Source organism: Triticum urartu, chromosome 4A (assembly GCF_056163025.1).
Source record: "Triticum urartu cultivar PI428250 chromosome 4A, HENAU_Tu73, whole genome shotgun sequence".
NCBI classification, from domain to species: domain Eukaryota; kingdom Viridiplantae; phylum Streptophyta; class Magnoliopsida; order Poales; family Poaceae; genus Triticum; species Triticum urartu.
The window spans coordinates 423,684,687-423,711,365 of record NC_141876.1 but is presented as its reverse complement, the minus strand read 5'-3'; positions in this window follow the sequence as shown (position 1 = coordinate 423,711,365).

Here is a 26,679-nt window from a genome sequence, read left to right as displayed (position 1 = left end):
CTCAAACCGAGTTTTGGATTTACCCTAACCCTAGCACATCGGTCCCACCGAGTTGATCCAGTCGGTCCCACCGAAATCTCTAACGGTCACTAGGTTTACATTTTCGGTCCGACCGAGTTTATTGATTCGGTCCCACCGAGATTGGAAAACTGTGTGTAACGGTTGGATTTTGTGTGGAGGCTATATATACCCCTCCACCTCCTCTTCATTCAGAGAGAGAGCTATCAGAACGCATACACCATTCAAACTCATATGTTCTGAGAGAGAACCACCTACTCATGTGTTGAGACCAAGATATTCCATTCCTACCATATGAATCTTGATCTCTAGCCTTCCCAAGTTGCTTTCCACTCAAATCTTCTTTCCACCAAATCCACATCCTATGAGAGAGAGTTGAGTGTTGGGGAGACTATCATTTGAAGCACAAGAGCAAGGAGTTCATTACCTACACACCATTTGTTACTTCTTGGAGAGTGGTGTCTCCTAGATTGGCTAGGTGTCACTTGGGAGCCTCCGACAAGATTGTGGACTTGAACCAAGAAGTTTGTAAGGGCAAGGAGATCGCCTACTTCGTGAAGATCTACCGCTAGTGAGGCAAGTCCTGTGTGGGCGATGGCCATGGTGCGATAGACAAGGTTGCTTCTTCGTGGACCCTTTGTGGGTGGTTGCTTCTTCGTGGATCCTTCGTGGGTGGAGCCCTGTGTGGGCTCGCGCAACCATTACCCTTGGGTGGAGCCCTGTGTGGACTCGCGCAACCGTTACCCTTTGTGGGTTGAAGTCTCCATCAACGTGGATGTAGGATAGCACCACCTATCCGAACCATGGGAAAAACATCCGTGTCTCCAATTGCGTTTGAATTCTCCAAACCCTTCTCTTTACATTCTTGCAAGTTGCATGCTTTACATTCTGCTGCTCATATACTCTTTGCATGCTTGCTTGATATGTATTGTGTGTGTTGAAATTGTGCCTAAACTCCACTTAAACCGAAAAAGCTTAAAAATTGCAACTTTAGCATTAAGTGTCTAATCACCCCCCCTCTAGACACATCTACTTCTTGATCCTATAGAAAGTAGGTGTAACGGTCTATCCATCGTAAGGTGCTAGCGCTTCTGAAAGACTGTGTCTCGGTCATCCGTCTTCTCAAACACCATGTAGTGCGAGAAACCAAACGGAGGCGATCGAGTCTTGTGGGGAAAAGTGCGCAAACCTCTGCAGAGTGTATAAACTAATCATGGTTAGCCGTGTCCCCGGTTATGGACATCTTGAGTATCTATTACTTGGATTATCATGTGAATCTCAACATGTTACTCTAAATTAATTTTGTTGGGTTTTGTTTAATGATGATGCTTAATTGGGATTGAGAATGCTGTCAACCATTCTCAATGTTTAACAACTACCATGATAGTTAAATAAAATTTATTACTTTGCAGTAGGGAAAAATTAGCTTTACGCAAAACTGTAACCATAGAGCTTTCCACCAGCCAAATATGCATATAGTATAGCTGCTTCATTCCATTACTCTCTATGTGTTACCTTGCCAGCATATTCCATGTGCTGACCCGTTTCGGGCTGCAACATTAATGTTGCAGACTTTTCAGACGACGATTAAGGAGTTTTAGGCCGTGTTTCTATACTCAGTGATGTCGTTGGAGTTGATGGACTCACTTATCTTCCAAGCCTTCCGCTGTTATCGTTATTAGATGGCCTTAAGCCATATTTATTGTAATAAGTTCTCTATTGAGACACTCGATGTAATAAGTGTGTGATTGCTACTCTGTTATAAATCCTTCAAGTACTGTGTGGTGTCAGCATTACTGATCCAGGGATGACACCTGAGCACAGAGATCAGACCGTTTGAGGTCTGGTCGCTACAGAGATGGTATCAGAGCACACGCCGACTATAGGACACGACCACTAAGCTAAAGACCTAGATCACTATTCACTCTCTTCTCTTCTGACCTCTCATCTTTTCTACTCTTTTAGGATGGCGGATGCAAGAAACAAGTTCACGCAACCGGATAAAGATACACCCTTTGGACATCACCTGAAGGACATCACTAGATACCTGAACATAGGAGTACCAAGCTTCACTGGAACCTACAACGCCACTTTACCTGAAGAAGAGCATTGGATGATTCAAGTTCAAGTTCCAGGAAGGACGTTCATGCCAGTCACTGAGCCCATACAGTTTTCTTTTGATGCACCAACTTGGAGTCTAGGGAAGAGCATGGCAGCTCACATCGCCATGGGACGCATTGCAGAAGTCTACCGCAATTATCTCAAGGATACTACCTACCAGATTTGTGGGCGCCGAGATGAGCACTGGGAGATGATCAGCACCAGAAAGGATAGATCAATTGCAGCTTTTATCCAGGAATTAAACCAGCACATTCGACGATAGGAGAACCAGATGTGCGCCGACATGATAGACCTGAAGAAGGCTAGGACAAGAATCAAGGAACTGGAGGAAGAACTCAAGGCTACACGTGAAGATTATGAAGAAGAAATTGAAGTATTAGTGGATAAGAATGCCGACCTAACAATGAAGATCAGAATATTTATGGGAGGCCCTACACCCGTAGATGAAGACGAAGAACCCAAGGAGATTCTCCCGGAAGACTACATCATCATTGACGACACCGACTCGGACCCAGATGATAGCGATGATGACTATATTGATGAAGCCGGAGCAGATATCATGGAGTCTGCAACCGAAGAATATTTCTAGTAGACCACCTCATCAGTAGTAGTAGTCCACCATGTAAATACAATAGTCCGAGCACTTTTGCGATAGTTAGATCGATTGTATGCCCTTGTTTGATTGAATGAAGTGAATTGTTTGCTTTTGCCTCATGTGCATATGGGTAGTGTTTTCTCTTTAGACCCCCTTTATTCTGAAATCTCATCTTTTCTAAACCCTCAGATGCCTCCGAGACGTGACCCCGGATTTACCTTTCCACCGGAGCTCACCCAGTTGATCCAGCAGGAGAACACATTGATGCAATTGCTAGTCCAGAATCAGAATCAGGGGAACAACAACAACAACCCACCACCACCACCACCTGTTGATCACTTAGCCCGTTTTCATAGGCTGAATCCGCCAGTGTTTTCCAGTAGCACCGAGCCGATAGCAGCAGATGATTGGCTCCGCAAGATAGCTAGAGAGTTGACCACAGTAGGATGCACATATGCGGAGAAGGTGAAGTTTGCCGCACATCAGCTTGAAGGACCCGCAGCATCATGGTGGGAGAATTTCACAGCCACTTTCCCTGTCGACACTGTCACATGGGACCAGTTTCATCAGGCTTTTCAAACTTCCCATGTTTCAGCAGGAGCTATGGCCATGAAGAAGCGTGAGTTTCGCAACTTGCGCCAAGGAGGACGGACAGTTGGCCAGTATGTGGAGGACTTTAGTAAATTAGCACGTTATGCCCCAGATGACGTTGCTACAGATGCAGCTAAGCAGGAGAAGTTTTTGGAAGGACTGAATGATGAGTTAAGCATGCAGTTGATGGTAGCAACCTTCAACAACTACCAGGAGTTGGTAGACCGTGCTCTTATGATTGAAGGCAAGCAGCAGCAAATTGAAAACCACAAGAGGAAGTATGGACAAGGGAAGTACAATTCTGGAGCTCAGCAGAAGCCACGATTTACCTCTAGATCAGGAGGACACTTTCAGCATACCCATGGAGGAGGTAGATCGCAAAATCACAACGGCACCAAGAATGGTAATGGCAATGGAGGAAGCAACGGCCAGAACCGTACCAACCCATCAACCCCAGCCAAGAAAAACCTGAGCCAAGTCACTTGCTTTAAGTGTCAGAAGACCGGACATTATGCCAATGAATGTCCTGAAGGCCAGAATGGCAATGGAAGCTCTGGGAAGAAGCCAAACCCTTTCAACAGGGGACAGGTGAACCACGTTAACGTGGAGGAAGTTGAAGAGCAGCCGGATGCAGTAATCGGTAAGTTTTTGGTTAAGTCATTTACTGCACTCATTCTTTTTGATACTGGTGCATCACATTCATACATATCAAGGGGATTTGTGGATAAGTATAACCTGCCCACTAAGGTTCTTAGAATACCTATGCTAGTATGCTCACCAGGAGCGGAGTATATGGCCAGTCAAGGATGTTTTCAAGTGCCATTGAGTATAGGTAGGCATGTGTTTCCCTCGGATTTAATAATTTTGGAATCCCAAGGTTTGGATGTAATTCTGGGTATGGATTGGCTGTCGTTGTATGGAGGAAACATCGATTGCGCTAGTAAGACAATTTTGCTTACCACCCCAGAAGGGAGAAGGATCAAGTATGTATCCCGACATGTGCCAAAAGGGACTCAAGTAAATTGTTTAACAAGAGTAGTGCAGGAGGAAGTACCAGTGGTAAGGGATTTCCCTGAAGTATTTCCAGAACTGTTGCCAGGCATGCCACCGGATAGAGATATTGAGTTTTTGATTGAGCTATTGCCAGGCATAGGGCCAATATCGAAGAGACCATACAGGATGCCTGCAAAGGATTTGGTGGAGATTAAGAAGCAGATTAAGGAGTTACTGGATAAAGGTTACAATCGCCCAAGTTTGTCGCCTTGGGGATGACCAGTACTTCTAGTGGAGAAAAAGGATGGATCGTTAAGGATGGTTGTTGATTATCGTGGGTTGAACGAAGTAACAATCAAGAACAAGTACCCACTACCAATGATCAATGATCCGTTCGATCGATTGCAAGGAGCTAAAGTGTTTTCTAAGATCGATCTGCGATCAGGATACCACCCGTTGAAGATTCGAGAACAGGATATACCTAAGACGGCTTTTACCACCAGGTATGGGCTGTACGAGTATACCGTTATGTCATTTGGTCTGACTAACGCACCTGCCTATTTTATGAACATGATGAACAAAGTGTTTATGGAATTTTTGGATAAGTTCATCGTGGTGTTCATAGATGATATTCTGGTTTACTCAAAGAATGAAGAGGAACATAAGGAACATTTGCGATTGGTACTTGAGAAGCTCAGAGAACATCAGTTGTATGCCAAGTTCAGCAAATGTGAGTTTTGGTTGAAGGAAGTAGGATTCCTCGGACATGTTATATCCGGAGAAGGTATATCAGTAGATCCCACTAAAGTTGATACCGTGACCAAGTGGGAAGCACCAACCACAGTTGGAGAGATCCAGAGTTTCCTTGGACTCGCAGGATACTACCGGAGATTTATTGAGAATTTCTCCAAAATTGCAAAACCTATGACGGAGTTGTTAAAGAAGGACACCAAGTTCATATGGACTGAGGAGTGTGAGGCTAGTTTCCAGGAGTTGAAGAAATGCTTGGTTACTTCACTAGTGTTGATTTTACCAGACCAGACCAAGGATTATGAGGTGTATTGCGACGCTTCACGACGAGGACTTGGAGCAGTGCTTATGCAGGAAGGGAGAGTTGTTTCATATGCCTCACGACAACTGAAACCCCACGAATTGAATTATGCCACGCATTATTTGGAGTTAGCAGCCGTAGTGCATGCATTGAAAACATGGAGACATTTCCTCATTGGAATCATTGTGAGGTGTACACGGATCACAAGAGTTTGAAATACATTTTCACGCAGAAGGAGTTAAACCTCAGACAAAGGAGATGGTTGGAGCTCATCAAGGATTATGATATGAGATTGCATTACCATCCCGGAAAGGCTAATGTAGTAGCTGACGCATTGTGCCGTAAAAGCCATGTCAATACACTAATGACGGGAGAAATACCAAAGCATTTAGCCGAGGATCTTCGTGAGCTATGTTTGGAAATAGTTCCGAGAGTCTATGTAGCAGCATTGGAGATTCATTCAACTTTGATGGATAGAATCAGAGAAGCTCAGAAGACTGACAAGGAGATTGCCTCTATAAAGGAGAAAATCAGCGAAGGAAAGGCTAAAGGATTTCGTGAGGATGAGCATGACACCCTATGGTTTGAAGACCGTATTTATGTGCCCAATGACCCGGAGATCGGGAGGTTGATTCTGCAAGAGGCACATGATTCACCATATTTGATTCACCCAGGAAATACCAAGATGTAATTTGGATTTGAAGGACATTTTCTGGTGGACCGGAATGAAGAGGATATTGCGGAGTACGTAGCAGTATGTGATGTATGTCAAAGAGTGAAGGCAGAGCATCAGAAGCCAGCAGGATTGCTACAACCATTGCCGATACCCGAATGGAAGTGGGATAAGTTAGGCATGGATTTTATCACGGGATTACCAGGACTCGTTCAGGCTATGACTCGATTTGGGTTGTAGTTGATCGGTTGACGAAAGTAGCTCATTTCATCCCGGTAAAGACCACTTACACCAGTGCTAAGTTGGCAAAGATATACATGACCAGGATTGTATGCTTACATGGAGTTCTGAGGAGTATAGTAACAGATAGAGGAACCCAGTTTACCTCAAAGTTCTGGAATCAGTTGCACGAAACTTTGGGTACTAGGCTAGAGTTCAGCACAACTTTTCATCCACAGACAGATGGACAGACCGAGAGAGTCAATCAGATTTTGGAGGATATGCTGAGAGCTTGTGCGCTAGATTATGGATCTAATTGGGACGACAATTTGCCATATGCAGAATTCTCTTACAACAACAGCTATCAATCCAGTCTAAAGATGGCCCCTTTCGAAGCCTTGTACGGAAGGAGGTGCAGGACACCGTTGTCATGGGATGAAGTTGGAGATCGCCAGTTGTTTGGACCTGATTTGATTAAGGAGTCTGAACAGAAGGTGAAATTGATTTTTCGATAGGCTCAAGGTAGCTCAATCCAGGCAGAAGAGTTATGCAGATTCAAAACGCAAGGAGATAGTTTACGAAGTCGGAGACAGAGTTTATCTTCGAGTATCCCCACTTCGGGGAATAAAGCGCTTTGGTGTTAAGGGAAAGTTAGCGCCACAATTTGTAGGACCATACCGAGTATTGGAACGTATGGGAGAAGTGGCCTACAAGTTGGAATTGCCCAAAGGATTGTCAGGAGTTCATGATGTGTTCCATGTTTCTCAGTTAAAGAAGTGCCATGCGGAGATGGCTGACATACCGCTGAGAGATACGGTACCACTGGAAGCAATTCAGTTGGACAGTGATTTGACCTATGAGGAGAAACCAGTTAAGATTCTCGAGTTTGCCAGCCGAGTCACCCGCAGCAAGGTTATCAAGTTTTGTAAGGTTCAGTGGAGCCACCACACGGAGGATGAAGCCACCTGGGAGCGAGAGGAAGATTTGCTCAAGGACCACCCTCACCTATTTTCTAGCCAACCCGAATCTCGAGGGCGAGATTCATCTTAAGGGGGGTAGGTTTGTAACATCCCAAATTTTCAATTTGGAATGTTATACACTAGATCATCATTGCATATCATAATTTATTTGCTTTTGGTTTTGATCCTAGAAGTTCTACGCAACTCAAGGACCCACGGAGAGAGTTGGGGATTTCGTTATTTTCATATTTGAATTTTCTCAAATTTTGAGAATAGGATCATTTGATTTTAATTATTTTATCATCAATTATTTATATTACAAAAATATGAGAGAGGGAATAAAATGACTTTCCCAAAATAAAGAAATATTGAGGATTTAATAATAAAATCAAATAAGATTTTATTTTGGAGTTTTTCGATATTTTATTTGAATTTAGGAAAAATGTGCATTTTTCAAAATTGCATTTAGGCGCCAAATAAATGTTCACCTTGTGCGTCTTGATTTTAGAAGCCCGGGAAAATTTATTTCGGGATATTTGGAGTCCGTTTAGTATTTCTTTTATTTGTTTTTCTGCGCGGAATAATTAAAAAAACGCAACCGATATAACTATCACACAAAGCATTATTTTCATGATCTACAAGCCTAATAATAATTTTCAGTAGCATCATGAATAAATTCAACAATATAACTATCACACAAAGCATTATTTTCATGATCTACAAGCCTAGAATTTTTATTACTCTCCACATAAGCAAATTTCTTCTCATGAATAGTAGTAGGAGCAAACTCAACAAAGTAACTATCATGGGATTGAAAATTAAAATCAAGATGACAAGTTTCATTGTTATCATTATACTTTAAAGCATACGTGTCATCACAATAATCATCATAGATAGGAGGCATGCTTTCATCATAGTAAATTTTCTCATCAAAACATGGGGGACAAAAATATCATCTTCATCAAACATAGCTTCCCCAAGCTTGTGGCTTTGCATATCATTGGCATCATGGATATTCAAGGAATTCATACTAACAACATTGCAATCATGCTCATCATTCAAAGATGTATTGCCAAACATTTTAATGCATTCTTCTTCTAACACTTTGGCACAATTTTCCTATCCATCATACTCACGAAAGATATTAAAAAGATGAAGCGTATGAGGCAAACTTAATTCCATATTTTTTGTAGTTTTCTTTTATAAACTAAACTAGTGATAAAACAAGAAACTAAAAGACTCGATTGCAAGATCTAAAGATATACCTTCAAGCGCTAACCTCCCCGGCAACGGCGCCAGAAAAGAGCTTGATGTCTACTACACAATCTTCTTCTTGTATACGTTGTTGGTCCTCCAAGTGCAGAGGTTTGTAGGACAGTAGAAAATTTCCGTCAAGTGGATGACCTAAGGTTTATCAATCAGTAGGAGGCGTAGGATGAAGATGGTCTCTCTCAAGCAACCCTGTGTAACATCCCAAATTTTCAATTTGGAATGTTATACACTAGATCATGATTGCATATCATAATTTATTTGCTTTTGGTTTTGATCCTAGAAGTTCTACGCAACTCAAGGACCCACGCAGAGAGTTGGGGATTTCGTTATTTTCATATTTGAGTTTTCTCAAATTTTGAGAATAGGATCATTTGATTTTAATTATTTTATCATCAATTACTTCTATTACAAAAATATGAGAGAGGGAGTAAAATGACTTTCACAAAATAAAGAAATATTGAGGATTTAATAATAAAATCAAATACGATTTTATTTCGGAGCTTTTCGATATTTTATTTCAATTTAGGAAAAATGTGCGTTTTTCAAAATTTCATTTAGGCCCCAAATAAATGTTCACCTTGTGCGGCTTGATTTTAGAAGCCCGGGAAATTTTATTTTGGGATTTTTGGAGTCCGTTTAGTATTTCTTTTATTTGTCTTTCTGCGCGGAATAATTAAAAAAACGCAACCGACCTACGGGCCGTGTCCGACCTGGACACTAGGCCCGTCCAGGCTTTATAAGCCGGGAGCCCAGCTCGGGAGCCTCCCCAAACCCTAGCCCAGCCCCGCCGCCGACCGCCGCGCCGCCGTCGCCGACCGCCGCCGCCGACCGTCGCCGCCGCTGCCGACCACCGCCGCCGCCGACCGCCACCGACCGCCGGAGCCCCGCTGCCGCCGCCGGATCTCTCGCCGGATTTTTTAGTCGTCGGTTTTTCCTGAAAAACCGTTCGACGGTTTTGTTCGTTTTTTTAGTTTCGGTTTTTTTTAAATAGATCGGTTTTTCCGATTTATTTAAATAGCGAGAGTTCGTTCGTTCTAGCGAACGTTCGCCGTTTTTCTTTTCTCGGATTAAATCCGCGATTTTTCTGATCGCGATATCTGATCCGATATTCGTTTTAGTATAACTTTTCGCTCGTTTATCGGAATCAGGCGATTCAAGCGCCTGGAGTTTCGTCTTCAAACCCTCTATCCGTTTAACCAACTTAAACAAGTTTTTGCCACTGCAAAAATTTCCCTAGATCCAGAATAGTAAACGAAGCCTGTTTTCTTTTGCCGTTTGACTTTCATTGCTTCGTTTGATTTGATTCTTTTTGCAAACTGGAGTTCTTAAGTTGAACCTTCTGGTTAGATCTCTTAGTTGAGTTTTACCTGTGCATTAGATGAATACTTATTGTATGCTTGTTTGTTTGTCTGCGATAGAATACCCGGAGTGCGCCGCCTGTTACTTCGAATCTCTAGGTTTCGCGGATCATCAGGAAGGCAAGTAACACTTTGATCATACCTCCTACTACCCAGTTTTATTGCATTAGATCAATCCTCAAACATTGCAGGATTAGGATCTAATTAAATTGTGGGATTGGAAGTAGTTGAGGTAGTACCTATTACCTGTTATATTATCAAACCTTTGGGAGTTACTTCTATGTTTGCCTATTATGCCATGCTATCCTAGTAGACGTGGATTGGGTGAGTGATATCCATGAGAGATGTGAGTTGTTAAAATTAATGGTTTATCTAAGGTGGCAACTTAAACACACATCTGGGTGGATTGAGGTACCTGGGTATTCCAGGATTGCCTGTTTTTCTTTATGGATCGCCACCCAGGCCCAAAGGGATCATGAGATTTTTCATACTAGAAACTTCCGTGTGCAGCCACAAGCTATTATGGGCTCTAGCATAGTTGATTAAGTCGTGCGAACTCTTACAGGGTAGACTAGCAGATGTAGGGGAAAGTAGGTGTAACGGTCTATCCATCGTAAGGTGCTAGCGCTTCTGAAAGACTGTGTCTCGGTCATCCATCTTCTCAAACACCATGTAGTGCGAGAAACCAAACGGAGGCGATCGAGTCTTGTGGGGAAAAGTGAGCAAATCTCTGCAGAGTGTATAAACTAATCATGGTTAGCCGTGTCCCTGGTTATGGACATCTTGAGTATCTAGTACTTGGATTATCATGTGAATCTCAACATGTTACTCTAAATTAATTTTGTTGGGTTTTTATTAATGATGATGCTTAATTGGGATTGAGAATGCTGTCAACCATTCTCAATGTTTAACAAATACCATGATAGGGAAAAAATTATTCCTTTGCACTAGGGAAAAATTAGCTTTACGCAAAACTGTAACCATAGAGCTTTCCACCAGCCAAATATGCATATTGTATAGCTGCTTCATTCCATTACTCTCTATGTGTTACCTTGCCAGCATATTCCATGTGCTGACCCGTTTCGGGCTGCAACGTTAATGTTGCAGACTTTTTAGACGACAATTAAGGAGTTTTAGGTCGTGGTTCTATACTCAGTGATGCCGTTGGAGTTGATGGACTCACTTATCTTCCAAGCCTTCCGCTGTTATCGTTATTAGATGGCCTTAGGCCATATTTATTGTAATAAGTTCTCTATTGAGACACTCGATGTAATAAGTGTGTGATTGCTACTCTGTTATAAATCCTTCAAGTACTGTGTGGTGTCAGCATTACTGATCCAGGGATGACACCTGAGCACAGAGATCAGACCGTTTGAGGTGTGGTCGCTACACCCTGCAACCAAATAACAAAGAGTCTCTTGTGTCCCCAACACACCCAATACAATGGTAAATTGTATAGGTGCACTAGTTCGGCGAAGAGATGGTGATACAAGTGCAATATGGATAGTAGATAATGGTTTTTGTAATCTGAAAATATAAAAACAGCAAGGTAACTAATGATAAAAGTGAGCGTAAACGGTATTGCAATGTGTTGAAACAAGGCCCAGGGTTCATACTTTCACTCGTGCAAGTCCTCTCAACAATAATAACATAATTGGATCATATAACTATCCATGAACATGCAACAAAGAGTCACTCCAAAGTCACTAATAGCGGAGAACAAACGAAGAGATTATGGTAGGGTACGAAACCACCTCAAAGTTATTCTTTCCAATCAATCCGTTGGGCTATTCCTATAAGTTTCACAAACAGCCCTAGAGTTCGTACTAGAATAACACCTTAAGACACATATCAACCAAAACCCTAATGTCACCTAGATACTCCAATGTCACCTCAAGTATCCGTGGGTATGATTATATGATATGCAACACACAATCTCAGATTCATCTATTCAACCAACACATAGAACCTCAAAGAGTGCCCCAAAGTTTCTACCGGAGTGTCAAGACGAAAACGCGTGCCAACCCCTATGCATAGGTTCATGGGCGGAACCCGCAAGTTGATCACCAAAACATACATCAAGTGGATCAATAGAATACCCCATTGTCACCACGGGTATCCCACACAAGAAATACATCAAGTGTTCTCAAATCCTTAAAGACTCAATCCGATAAGATAACTTCAAAGGGAAAACTCAATCCATTACAAGATAGTAGAGGGGGAGAAACATCATAAGATCCAACTATATTAGCAAAGCTCGCGATACATCAAGATCGTACCACCTCAAGAACACGAGAGAGAGAGAGATCAAACACATAGCTACTGGTATATACCCTCAGCCCCGAGGGAGAACTACTCCTTCCTCATCATGGATAGCACCGGGATGATGAAGATGGCCACTGGAGAGGGATTGCCCCCTCCGGTAGGGTGCCGGAACGGGTCTAGATTGGTTTCCGGTGGCTACGGAGGCTTCTGACGGCGGAACTCTCGAACTATTGTGCTCTCCGATGGTTTTAGGGTATATGGGTATATATGGGAGGAAGAGGTACGTCAGGGGAGCCACGAGGGGCCCATGAGGGTGGAGGGCGCGCCCAGGGGGTGGGCGCGCCCCCTGCCTCGTGGCTTCCTCGTTGCTTCCCTTACGTGGACTCCAATTCTCCCGGGTTGCTTTCCTTCCAAAAATAAGTTCTGTGAAGTTTCAGGTCAATTGGACTCCGTTTGATTTTCCTTTTCTGCGATACTCTAAAACAAGGAAAAAACATAAACTGGCACTGGGCTCTGGGTTAATAGGTTAGTCCCAAAAATCATGTAAAAGTGTATAATAAAGCCCATAAACATCCAAAACAGAAGATAATATGGCATGGAGCAATCAAAAATTATAGATACGTTGGAGACGTATCAGCACTGCAAGCAATGGAGCGAAGAAGAAGCAAGCAAGCGAGGAAGAGATGGGCGACGGGGGCTCCACCCCCTCCCCATTTATAGCAAGAGAAGGCCAACCAGCACCTCCCACGATCGTAGGTAGTGATGGTTTTCCTTGCATGTCGCAGTGACTTGTCAAGTCATGCAGTTGTCGAGGCAGCATGGGGAAGCGGAGACGCCCATGTCCAATCAACAGCCACGCATCAACCGAGGCCGCAGGCTTTTAGGGCCCGCGGTGCTCCGTACTTGACCCTTGGCTTCGCTGCGAAGCCAAGCCCAAGCGCACCTTGGGCCCAGGGGCTACTGTCGGCGTTCTGGGAACGGGGGTCCCCAGACTTGCCTGCCTGCGGCCCGCGGCATGGCTAAGCCAGCAGGCCGTACGGCCCATATTCATAAACAAGGCATCCAAGACCCTCGCGAGTGGCCAAGCCTCGCAAGGCGGATGACACGAGACCTCCTCTAGAGTGGCCTAGTCGGGCAGGCTCACGAGGAGCGGAGATATCAAGGCGAGGCAAACCTCACAAGGCTCTCGCGATGTGACCCGTGACGATCGACACCAGGCGGGCGCCAGGAGGGCGCCAGCTTGCGCAGCGTCCTTGTTTCCTCTTTGGTGCTAAGGAGGCTAGCGCAGGCGAGGAGTACAGAGGCATCAGGCAAAGGTTGCCATATCGGTGCAACAAGACCAAGACCAGAAGGACGGTAAGATGGAGGTCATCATGGAGCCCAAGACGGCGTCACCACCAGAGCCTTTCGCACGCGGAGACCACCTTTGTCAGGATGGCTTGTACTAGCTACACCCCTTCAAATTTGCCCGCCGTTGTTGGCTCCCTTCCTGCTCAATATTTGGGAAGAGGACCAGGGCCTATATAAGTAGAGCTAGCCACCACCGCGCAGGGGGAGAATGAACGAGAACAAGGGACGAGAGCAGAAGGATCGAGCAGTTCATCCAACACCCACCCACACAAGTTAGCCAAGCACAAGAACACCTCAACATGAGGAGGCTGTTCTTCCCCTTGTATTGCTCATCATCAGCCCAAGAGGCAATCCACTACCACCACAATGGAGTAGGGTATTACACCACAACGATGGCCCGAACCAGTATAAACTTTGTGTCTTTCTATGTTGCGAGTTCTTTGAGTTCGTCTGCGAGATCTTAGCAAGCTAGGGCGTAGATCGGTGGGAGGAAAAGACTTCACGCGCACCCTAGTGTTCGAACCTTAAGGGTTTGCCGGAACCCCACATCCGACAACGTCAAAATCCCTATGCCCACAAATGGCCATCTATGCACTGATGAAAATGGTATAGACTTCGATCAAAAGGTATACCGCTCCATGATAGGCTCTTTATTGTATCTATGTGCATCTAGGCCAGATATTGTGCTTAGTGTTTGCATGTGTGCCCGGTTTCAAGCTACACCGAAGGAATCACACCATAAGGTTGTGAAGCATATTCTTCGATATCTAGCTCACACACCAACACTTGGATTATGGTATCCCAAGGGCTCGGTTTTCGATCTCATTGGATATTCTGACTCTGACTATGCTGGTGATTGTGTGGACCGCAAGTCAACATCAGGCACATGCCATTTCCTCGGACGATCCTTAGTATGTTGGTCCTCGAAGAAGCAGAACTGCGTATCACTATCTACTGCTGAAGCTGAGTACACTTCTGCTGGTTCGTGCTGTGCTCAATTGCTATGGATGAATCAAACCCTCAAAGACTACGACATCAATGTGAAGAATGTGCCACTCTACTATGACAATGAGAGTGCCATCAAGATTGCTCATAACCCAGTTCAGCACTCGAAGACAACGCACATCCAGATTCATCATCATTTTCTTCGCGATCATGTGTTGAAGGGCGACATATCTATCAAGCACGTAAAGAATGAAGAACAACTAGCTGATATCTTCACAAAGCCCTTGGATGATAAGAGATTTAGAAACTTGCGGTGTGAGCTAAATATCTTAGAATCTTTGAATGTTCTTTGAAAAGGACACACATCCTAACACTTATGCAAATTGATGACATAGATGTGCAACACACAAAGTAACGTTTTTGTTCAATCAATGAAGACTAACCCTCTAAGTGTGAAGAAATTAAAGAAGAATTTGATTCTCAGAGCCCTACGACAATTGTACGCGGCATCTGAAATCATCATTCTTATACGGTGGGTCACGCCACCAACAAAAGTTGAAAATCTTCAATTTGAGTATTTCTTCAGTTTTGAAATTCCTCGGTTGTTCAAATTCTTCAACTTTGCATAGTCTTCACTGTCGGCGTCCTAGGAACGGGGCTACCCAGACTTGCCTGCCTACGGCCCACGACGTGGCTCTACCGGCGGACCGATATGGCCCATCTTCATCAGCAACCACTCATTACCCTCGCGAGGGGCCGAGCCTCGCGAGGCGGATGACACAGGACCTCCTCAGGGTCAGCCTTGCTAGGTTGGCTCCCGAGGAGCGAAGATATCAAGGCGGGGGGCACCTCACGAGGTTCGCGTGACGTGAGCCATGACGACCAAAGCCAGGCGGGCGTCAGCGGGCGCATAGTGCCAGTTTCCTCTTTGGTGCTAAAGAGCCAGGCGGAGGCGAGGAGTCCCGAGGCATCAGGCAAAGGTTTCCATATCGGTGCAACAAGATGAAGACCAACAGGACGGCAGGACGGAGGTCACCGTGGAGCCCACTGCTGCATCACCACCAGAACCTTTGGCAGGCGAAGACCACCTTTTGTCAGGATAACTTGTACTAGTTTTCTCCCTTCACAATTGGCCGTTGTGGGATCCCTTCCCGCCTAACATTTGGGAAGAGGACCAGGGCCTCTATAAATAGGGCTAGCCACCACCATAGCGGGGACGGGTCATTTAGACCATCCTCAGACACACCAGCTCATTGACCTCAATAACACCTCTCCTTAGGAGGCAGTTCATCCACTTTACTGATTCATCCCTAGCCCTCGAGGCAATCCACCACACCACACTGGAGTAGGGTATTACACCACATCCGTGGCCCAAACCAGTATAAACCTCGTGTCTCTTGTTCCTTGGGTTCGGCGAGCTAGGCCTTGAGATCGTTGCGAGAGTGAGCTAGGAGAGAGGGATCTTCGTGCGCACCCCAGAGTTCAAACCTCAAGAGTTTGCTGGAACCCCGAATCCAACATTTGGCATGCCAGGTAGGGGTGTGCCGAAGCTTCGCTCCTCCACCAGCACCACCTCCGCGTTCGGCCCTCCATGGCTGGTGCCGCTCCTCCGACTGGACCGACGGACGCACGCGACGACGCCATGGGGCTCAGGGACCTCTGAGGGAGTCCTGGACTAAGGAGTCCTCGGGCATCCGGCCTATTATCCATGGGACGGACTGATGGGCTGTGAAGATATGAAGGCCGAAGACTGTATCTGTGTCCGGATTGGACTCTCCTTGGCGTGGAAGGCAAGCTTGGCAACCGATTATGAAGATTCCTTCTTATGTAACCGACTTTATGTAAACCCTAGATCCCCCCGGTGTCTATATAAACCGGAGGGGTTAGTCTGGAAAGGATATACTCATTACCATAGCCATACAGGCTAGGCTTCTATGGTTTAGCCATTACGATCTCGTGGTAGATCAACTCTTGTAACACTTATATTCAGCAAGATCAATCAAGCAGGACGTAGGGTATTACCTCCATAGAGAGGGCCCGAACCTGGGTAAACATCGTGTCCCCCGTCTCCTGTTACCATTGATCCTAGACGCACAGTTCGGGACCCCCTACCCGAGATTCGCCGGTTTTGACACCGACATTGGTGCTTTCATTGTTAGTTCCACTGTGCCATCGACGAAAGGTTCGATGGCCCCTTCAGTCGTCTATAGCGACGCTGTCCAAGGAGAAACCTTCCTCCCTGGACAGATTTTCGTGTTCGGCAGCTTCGTACTGCGGGCCAACTCGCTTGGCCATCTAGAGAAGATCGATAGCTACGCCCCTAGGAACCAGGTCAGATTTGGAAGCTTGAACTCCGTCGCGGATATCCGTGGAGATTTGATCTTCAATAGATTTGAGACCGCAGCGATCGCTCCCCCTCGCTCCGATGAACATGACTTAAATCTATCATCGGATCACATCCAGGGGATGGTCCTTGTTGCTGCAACGGACTTAGAACCGGAGCAGGTCGTGTCATCTGAAGCGACACAGCCCGCGGCGTTGGAGCCGCACACGTACTCGACACCTCGCAATATTTGCGCCAATGGAACTCCGGATTCGTCTCCGGCTATAAGTCCCAGACCGGATACGCCTGCGGACACCGAGCTGGATCAGTTATCGATTTTCGAATTTAGCACCGTAGAACTCTTCCAGCACTCACCTTTGGGTGATGTGCTAAACACTTTAAAGAACTAGTCCTTGGAGAAGGACTCACAACCGAACTATGCTCGGTTCGAGCCAGAGGCTGATGATGGGAAATTTCGCTTCCCACCCACCACCCACTTCATAGCCACTGTCGGTGACCTAACCGACGTGCTTGATTACGACTCCGAAGACATCGACGGTGTAGACGACGATGCTGATAAGGAGCAAGGGCAAGACCCGCAATTCACGGGACGTTGGACGGCCACCTCTTCATACGATGTGTACATGGTTGATACACCTAAAGAATCTAGCGGCGATGACAAAGAAGACCCAGATGTGAATAAACCTTCTGAGACACAGTCCAAGCGCCGACGCCTTAAACGCCGCTCTAAGCACGCCGCTCAAAAGATGGCAACACTGGCACCGGAGAAAATAGCACTCCGGACGACACCGAAAACAACGAAGACCCTGCTGGAGAAGCATCCGAACATGAGGAACAGGTCAATGAGCAAGCTAACCCTGATAAATAGGACATGTCCAACGACCCAGATGACAATAGTTATTGTCCACCCTCTGAGGAAGAGGAGAGCCTCGGCAGCAAGGATTTCATCGTGCCCGAGGCACCCCTAGAGGAGGAGCGCTTCAAGCGCCAGCTAATAGCCACTACAAGAAGCCTAAAGAAAAAGTACCAACAGCTCCAAGTCGATCAAGACCTACTCATTGATAGATGGACCGATGTCCTGGCAGCCGAAGAAAACGGCCTCAAGCGCCCAGCCAAGAGTTACCCAAAGCGCAGACAGCTACCTCAGTTCGATGAGGAGGCACCAAATCACATGCTTCCCTTGCGTAATGCGGACCGACCACCCCATGGATGGGAGAAAACGGCAACTCAGGCCGAACAACAAGCGGCCCCACCGCCTCGCAAAAACAGGGACAATAGGGCAAGACAAACCAGATCAATTTACAGATCGCGGGGACGCTTCCCCACTCAGGATGGCAGCCACCTACTCGGAGGTGACAAACTTAATTACACCCGGGGCGATAACCGCAGACGGACTTCATGGGAGGTGCGCCGTGACGCGGCCCGCTATAGAATCGCCGCACACCCTCTCTGCTTCATAGATGAGGTGCTAGATCACGAATTCCCCGAGGGGTTGAAACCCGTCAATATTGAATCATGTGATGGAACAACCGATCCCGCAGTGTGGATCGAAGATTTTATTCTCCACATCCACATGGCCCAAGGAGATGACCTCCATGCTATCAAATACCTCCCATTAAAGCTCAAAGGACCAGCTAGACACTGGCTGAATAGCCTGCCTGAAAATTCCATCGGCAGCTGGGAGAACTTGGAAGAAACCTTCCTTGACAACTTCCAAGGTACATATGTCCGGCCACCCGATGCTGATGACCTAAGCCACATAGTTCAACAACCTGGAGAATCAGCCAGAAAATTCTTGACTAGGTTCCTAACCAAAAAGAACCAGATCATTGACTGTCCGGACGCCGAAGACCTAGCGGCCTTTAAACACAGCATCCATGATGAATGGCTAGCCCGCCACCTTGGCCAAGAAAAGCGAGGTCCATGGCAGCCCTCACGTCACTTATGACCCGCTTTTGCGCGGGAGAGGATAGTTGGCTGGCTCGCAGTACAAACACAGCCAACGAAGCAGGCCCCTCCAAGGCCAAAAACAGCATCAGCAAGCTCCGGCACAACAGACACAAACACCGAAGCAACAACGATAATAGCGATGACACGACAATTCACGCCAGCTTCAGCAGCTCCAGATCCAGCCAGCAAAAGAAGCCCTATAAAAGGAATGGCGGAGAACGATCCAGCTTGGACCGCATACTCGATCGTCCGTGCCAGATACATGGCACCCAGACAAACTGGCCAACCATACTAACGAAGATTGCTGGGTCTTTAAGCAGGCCAGCAAGGTAAATAGCGGAAACAAGGAAGGGGAATCGCCGAGTGACGACGATCACGAGGAACCCCGGGAGCCGAACACTGGGGACAGAAGAAATTCCTGCCCCAAGACAAAATAGTGAACATGATATACGCTACACACATCCCCAAAAGGGAGCGCAGGCGCGCACTCAGGGACATTTATGCGGTAGAGCCAGTCGCCCCAAAATTCAACCCATGGTCGTCATTCTCGATCACCTTTGATCGTCGTGATCACCCAACTAGCATCCGTCACGGCGGTTCAGCCACATTGGTACTCAACCCAATCATCGACTGATTTCACATGACACGAGTCCTAATGGACGGTGGTAGCAGCCTCAACCTGCTCTATCAGGATACCGTATGCAAAATGGGCATTAACCCCTCACAAATCAAGCCCACGACAACTACCTTTAAAGGAGTCATACCAGGCGTAGAGGCCCGTTGTACAGGCTCGATCACACTGGAGGTGGTCTTCGGTTCCCAAGATAACTTCTGAAGCGAAGAGCTAATCTTCGATATCGTCCCCTTCCACAACGGCTACCACGCATTGCTCGGACGAACCGCATTTTCTAGATTCAAAGCGGTTCCACATTATGCTTATCTCAAGCTCAAGATGCCCGGTCCACGCGGCGTCATTACAGTAAATGGAAACACGGAACGTTCCCTCCGTACAGAGGAGCATACCGCAGCCCTTGCAGCAGAAGTATAGAGCGGCCTTCTCAAGCGGCACCATAATCCGGCTGCCAAGGCCCTGGACATCATTAAGAAGGTCCGGACTACACTACAACAGGGCAACTCAGTTCGTCAAGAGCTGAATTAGTAAATTCGGCCTCCATCCCAGCCCCGAAGAGGAAATGACATCCGTGTCACGCTTACATAACTACGCACTCAAAACCCCATGGGTACTGACGGAGGCATAACTCACTCGCGATCCACAATGCGGCTTGACCGACCCTGAGATTCGCACGCCTTTATTTTTTCTTTTTATTACGGGTTTTTTCTATTTTCAGGTCTATGCGGACGACCCGTTTGCAGAACACACCAAGGATGCAAGGAGCTCCGGCATACAAGTGAATCCCTAGGTGGTCTCCATTAAACGATTGCTATACTTGTTTTACATACCCGTACGCAGCTCGCCCTTGGTTGGGGCATGTTAAATAGCCTTACCTTCTTACCACAATACTTGCACACAGTATGCTTCTGCCGGCGTTCTGGGAACGGGGGTCCCCAGACTTGCCTGCCTGCGGCCTGCGGCGTGGCTCAAAGGGGGGCCCAGCACGGCCCATCTTCACCAACACAGACCCAAGTCCCTCGTGAGGGGCCAAGCCTCACGGGGCGGACTACGCGGAGCTTCCTCAGGCACGGCCTCACCAGGCTGGCTCACCAGGAGGCGGAGAGATCAAGGCGGGGTACCTCATGAGGTGCCCGTGATGCAAGCCATGACGACCAAGGGCGCCAGGCGGGTGCCAGCCCGCGCAGTGTCCTCTCCTCTTTGGTGCAAAGGGAGCAAGCGCAGCCGTGGAGTACCGAGGCATCAGGCAAAGGTTGCCATTTCGGTGCAACAAGAGCAAGACCAGGATGACTGCAAGATGGAGGTCATCGTGGAGCCCAAGACGGAGTCATCACCAGAGCTTTGTGCAGGCGAAGACTACTTTTGTCAGGATAGCTAGTACTAGTTGTCCCCCTTCAAATTAGCCCGCCATTGTTGGCTCCCTTCCCGCTCGATATTTGGGAAGAGGACCAGGGCCTCTATAAATAGGACTAGCCACCCCCAGGGGAGGAGGGAGAATGAGAATCAGAGAGAGAGAGAAGGAGAATCAGAGAGAGAGAGAAGGAGAATCAGAGAGGGGCATCAACAATCGGAGAGAGAGAGAGAAGGGTGACTGAACTCCTCCCAGCAGTTCATCGCCCCAGCCAGGAACAGACCCTCGCGAGGCTAATCTTCCTTGTATAGTTCATCATCATCAGCCCAAGAGGCAATCCACCACGCCACACACTGGAGTAGGGTATTACACCACAACGGTGGCCCGAACCAATATAAACCCTGTGTCTCTCGTGTTGTTCTTCCCATAGCTTAGATCTTAGCGAGGCGGAGGGGTGAAGGTAGGTAGGAGGCGAAATCTCCGCGTGCACCCCAGTGTTCGAACCTCAAGGGTCTGCCAGAACCCGAAATCCGACATTTGGCGCGCCAGGTAGGGGTGCGCCGGAATTCATCTTCCACCACCCCGTTCTCCTCCGACCATCGCGCCCATGTCTGACGCTCGTCGGGCCCGCGCCGAGCGCCGGGACGCTCTCGCTTCCCGCGTCGCCCAGACGGCTCCTGTCGGCGGGCGTCCTCGCCGTTCCCCATCACCTGTCGTCAACGCCGCCACCGGCTCGGCGGGGGACGAGCAGCAAGCATCGTCTCAGCATCCGTCCGTGCGGCAAGACGGTTCACCCCAGATGGTTCTTCGTCCCGCGCGCTCCGCGCACCCATGGAGGCTCGAGCTGCGCTCATCGCGGCAAACGAGCTCCTGCGCTATCGTCCCGTCGACGACATCTACGAAGAATGGCTCGACCGCGTCGCCGAGCTCGTCCGCGCCGCAGGGGGCTCCCCTGCGTCGTCCGTTCTGCTGCACCGCACCCCGCCCCGCGCGGGCGATGAAGCTCCGGCGGCGCCCCGGCCGCCTCCTCCTCAAGAAGGCGCCATGGCTCCAAGGCGCGTGGCCCCTGGGCGGAACCCGCTCCGTCAGGTGCCTGCGCAGCAAGAGCAGAGCTGCCAGGAAGTCCCTTGCCCGCAAGAAGTTGCCCGGGCGCTCCCTGCTCCAGCACGTCGCGACCATGCTCCTGCTCCTGCACGTCAAGACCCAGCTGCAGCGCGTGGGGACATGCAAGACCAAGCTCTCCGTCACCCAAGGCCTCCCGTGGCCACAGCAGGCTGCCGTGCCTTCACCATCGAGCTACGCAGCGTCGCGTGGCCCGGCAAGTTCAAGCCAGACCTGCCTCCTCGTTACGACGGCATGGCTGACCCTGTGGAGTTCCTCCAGCTCTACGAGCTGGGCATCGAAGCTGCCAACGGAGACGAGAAGGTCATGGCGAACTGGTTTCCAATGGCACTCAAGGACGGGGCCCGCACCTGGCTCCTGAACCTGGCTCCAGGCACGATCTCCTCCTGGGACGAGATGCACACCCGCTTCATCGCCAACTTCCAAGGTACTCGCGACCGGCCACCCGCCGTGAGCGACATGCGCCGCATCAAGCAACAACCCGGGGAGACCCTGTAGAAGAAGTACATCCAGCGCTTCAACAACGCACGCCTCAAGATTCCCAAGGTGACTAAGGAGGCCATCATCTCAGCCTTCTCCGGCGGCGTGCGCGATGTCAAGATGAAGGAGGAGCTGGCGATGCATGAAGACCTGTGCACTTCCTTGGAGCTGGTCAACTTGGCAACCAAGTGCGCCAGGGCTGAGGAAGGGCGTCTCTCCCTCCTCGAGCTGCCTGCCGCAGACCCAGACGAGAAGAAGCCCAAGGCCAAGGGGGCTGCCGTGCTCACGGCAGAACCAGACACCAAGCGGGGCAGAGATCATCCTGAACCTTCCAAGGGCAGCCGGTACTGTGTGTACCACGACCTCCACACCCACAACACCAACGAATGTCAAGAGCTCCGAGCTGTGCGGGAAGGAAGGGTCGGCCGTCGCCCCGACCGCGGTGACCGGGGCTACGGTCGAGGAGAAGGAAGGAACACAAGACGCTGGGAAGACCGTGGCCCGCGCCAAGGGTGGCGCGATAAACCTCGCGAGGATCGCTGGAAAACCCGCCTCGCGAGGGAGACTGGAGGGATCAGCCTCGTGAGGATCACCCGCAAGGCAACGCAGGCCTCCCTCCACTGCCGCCGCAGCCAAGGAGAAACGAGGACTGCCACCAGACCGAGGGGGCTGGGGGCTTCCAGGAGCCGCGCGCGATAGCCTGCATCCTGGGCGGAGCTCAGGCCCCAGCCTCTCAACTCATCTTCAAGCAGTTCACCCGTGAAGTGAATGCAGTCCTCCCCAGGCTTGAGGCCACGCGCCCTCTCAGGTGGTCGGCGTGCGCCATCACGTTCAGCTCAGCAGATCAGCTCAAGTGTACGGCTACAGCCGGAGTCCTCCCAATGCTTTGTTCCCCAATCATCAGCAACGTGGTGGTCACCAGGACCCTCATCGCTGGCGGGGCAGGGCTCAACGTCCTGTCCGTGGAAACATTCAACAATCTCCAAGTGCCCTACAGCCAGCTTCAGCCAACCAAGCCCTTCTCTGGAATCACCGACGGCTCCACGGTCCCGATTGGGCAGGTCGCCTCCCTGTCACCTTCGGGGCCCACGACAACTACCGCACCGAGCTCATCGACTTCGACGTCGCTCACATTCGCCTGCCGTACAACGCCATCCTTGGGTACCCAGCGCTGGCCAAGTTCATGGCCATAACTCACCACGGCTACAACGTCCTCAAGATGCCAGGAAGTGGCGGAGTCATCACGGTGCCCTGTGAAGAGAAGGATGCGATGTGTTCCCTGGAACGAGCCTTTCAGGCCGCGTCACTGGAAGACCCGGATTGCGGAAGTAGGAGGCTTCCCGAGACCGCCCCCAAGAAGAAGAAGACATTCTCTGGCCCGGCCCCTCAGGAGGCAGGCCCCTCCGGGCCCGTGCCTGCCCAGGGGGAACCTCCTTCCATCGCATAGGAAAGCGCGCCCGGCGCTCTCCTCAGGCAGGGCTCGAGGGCTCTCCCCCGGAGGGCCACCGACTTGGCTAGGGTCACGAGGGAGGCGCTTGGGCACCACATGGAGGCGTGTTTCGAAGCATGTTTCCCTCAAGAAGGAGTAAGGCAAGGAGAGCCAGACCCTCAGGAGTTCATCAGCAAGGCCATTCAGGAGCTACAGGAGTCAAGGGTAATGAAAGGCGGCCGCCGTCTACCAGCAGTGGCTCCCCATCCAGGCGAGGATGGTGGGCTGCGCGTCTGCATCGACATACCAGGGCTCAACCGAGTCGCCTCTCTGCAGCGCCTCTGGCCCGCGCGAGTGTGGCGCTGCGGAGGTCCACCCCACAACTACGTTCGCATGCCTTACGGCTTGCCGAATGCGGCTGCCACATACCAGCGCCTCATGAGGGGCATCATGGAGGCACAAGAGGCCAGGCGTTCCACAGCCCTGGCGGAGATGGAGATGGTCCGCGGGGAGCCGCCAGCACCACCGGAGCCTCCCGAGGCCCCCGGGCCTAGGGGCTCGTGAGGATCGGCTTCCGCAGCCCACCGAGTCTGCTACACCAACACCCCTTCGTCCTCAACATCATCAGGTGACATCTTTCAAGTTTCACTTCCAGCTGGGAGCGCCCCCTAGGGCTGCATTATTCCCAGGCCGCGTGGGTCCATCCCTGCGGCATGTATCCCTTTTATTTCATGTTGTTAGCTTACCTTGTTGGGGGAGCCCCTCGGGCTGCATCATCCCCTAGTCGCTCGGGCCTGGCCCAGTGATGTCCGCCTTCCCAGCATCTATTTGGATGAATCCACTCCTTCACGGCTAATGTGTTTGACCTAGCTGCCCGCTCAACTGACGCCAACTGAAAGAACTTCTCTCAAACGGCACGACGCTTGCGCATGGGTCCGTCCCTGCAACGCCGACAAACCTGAATGGCTGAGCTCTGGCCGCGGCAGCCCCGCATGGCGCGACCTCGTCAAGCCTTCAGTGCCTCGTACCCCTCGGAAGCAACCAACGGCTGACTGTCAATTGTCATGGCAACCCCTCGTTTTTTCTATGATGGGTCTACAGGATCTCCTGAAGGAGCTACTTCAGGCGAGGCCCTTGCGGTGTCTCCTTCACTCTCATCCACGCGAACCGCTTGCACGTTAAAGGGGGGTGCCTGAGCATCGCGACTCAGGGCTCCTACTGGCTCTCCAGCCCTCACCCTCTGGCCTTGTCCACGGCATCGCGACCTGGCATACCAGCGATGGCTGAGACTCGCTCGAGGGCCGAGACCCAAGGACGTAGAGCAGAAAGGGGAGCAAAGGCGAGAGGGGAGGGACACGCGAGGACCTCGCCGAGCAACCTCGCGCCTGCTGATGCACGGACCCGGTCACACACCAGAGAGCGGCCCCTGATTCTCGAGATAAGTCACCACCCGGAAGCGCCAGCTACCGTGGCACCACCCCCGCACCTAATGCAATCCCGTGTCAGCGACGCCGCTCTCCTTTCTCACCGAACGACGGCTGCTTGAGCGCCAAAGGGGACCTCCTGAGCATCGCGACTCAGGGGCTCTTACCGGACTCCGGGTCGCTCACCTCCTGGCCTTGACCACGGCATCGCGACCTGGCATACCAGCGACGGTTGAAGCCGCCTTGGGACTGGAACCTGTCAGCGCAGAGCACCAAGCCCTCGTGAGGTTCGAAAGGGAGGACTGAGCTAAGACGGAATGAGCAACTCGCACAATTCTACGACAAGGGTGATATTAACAAAACAGGATTACATGCACCTTACAAGCCCCCACGGGACGCATCTTTGGTTCCTCGGAGGGAACAGATCCTAAAGGGACACTAACTACGCGCGCCCCTGCAGAAGACGCCATCATCAACAGTGGGCCCCAGCACCGGCACCAACCCCATCCAGATCAGAGTCGGCGGCGGCCTGACGAGCCCGCCCTGCTCCAGGAGCGGCGCCGGCTCGGGGACTCGTAGCTGTCGTCGCTCGTCTCCGGAGTCGCGAAGAGCTCGCTGGAGTCGCTGGAACCTCCGATGCCTCCGCCGCTTGAGGAGCCGCCAAGGGAGCGGTCGGCGGGCCCAGTCCTCGCCGCAGCAAGGTCCCAGCCACCTCTCTCGGGGCAGCACTCCAGCCGGCGCCCGTTCGCATCGAAGACCTTGAAGAACATAACCGAAGCACCATCGTAATCCAAGTGGATCGCGAAGGCGCCCCTTGTCCTCCAAACCCGGGCGATTTCGCTCCAGCCCCGAGTCATGAAGACCTCGCCCGGGGCAACGACCGCGACCTCTGGCTCGGTCACGAGGGTGCTGCAGCCAGCGTGCTGCAGCCAAAGCTCCAGGGGCTCTCCCTGCGGGGTGATGGAGGCGAATAAGGGAGGAAGGCGAATCCAAGACTGAGGAGGCATGGCGGCGTGAAACACGAACTCTCGGGAGGAGCCCTCGGTGTGGACCCCAGGGGGGACGACCCACACCTTCGTGACCCGTCGGCGCTGACGGCAGCGCCGCCCGTGGCGATCAGCATCAGCTCCTTCAAGGCCCTCGTTGTGGGCATACAAGGGTAGCGGGAACCCCGGTGGTGCCCGCTCGCACCAGGGCCTCGACACCACCTGATGAGCCCCCTCGTCCGAGCCACGAAGGACGAGCCATTTCTTCGGCGGGAGCGGGACTGGTTCCTCTCGGGGAGCCTTTTCCTTCTCTGCCGTCAAGAACCGGCGGATCGGGGCCATCGCAGCAAGACGGAGCAAGGATCGGGAAGAAGGAGAAGCAAGAAGGGATGGACTGGAAGGGGACTTGCCCAATCCGTGCAGTTGCCGAGGCGCCATGGGGAAGTGGAGACGCCCACATCCAATCAACCACCACGCGGCGCCCAAGGCCGCAGGCTGTTAGGGCCCGCGGCGCTTCGCCCTCGCCCTTCCGCCTCCCTGCACGGCCAAGTC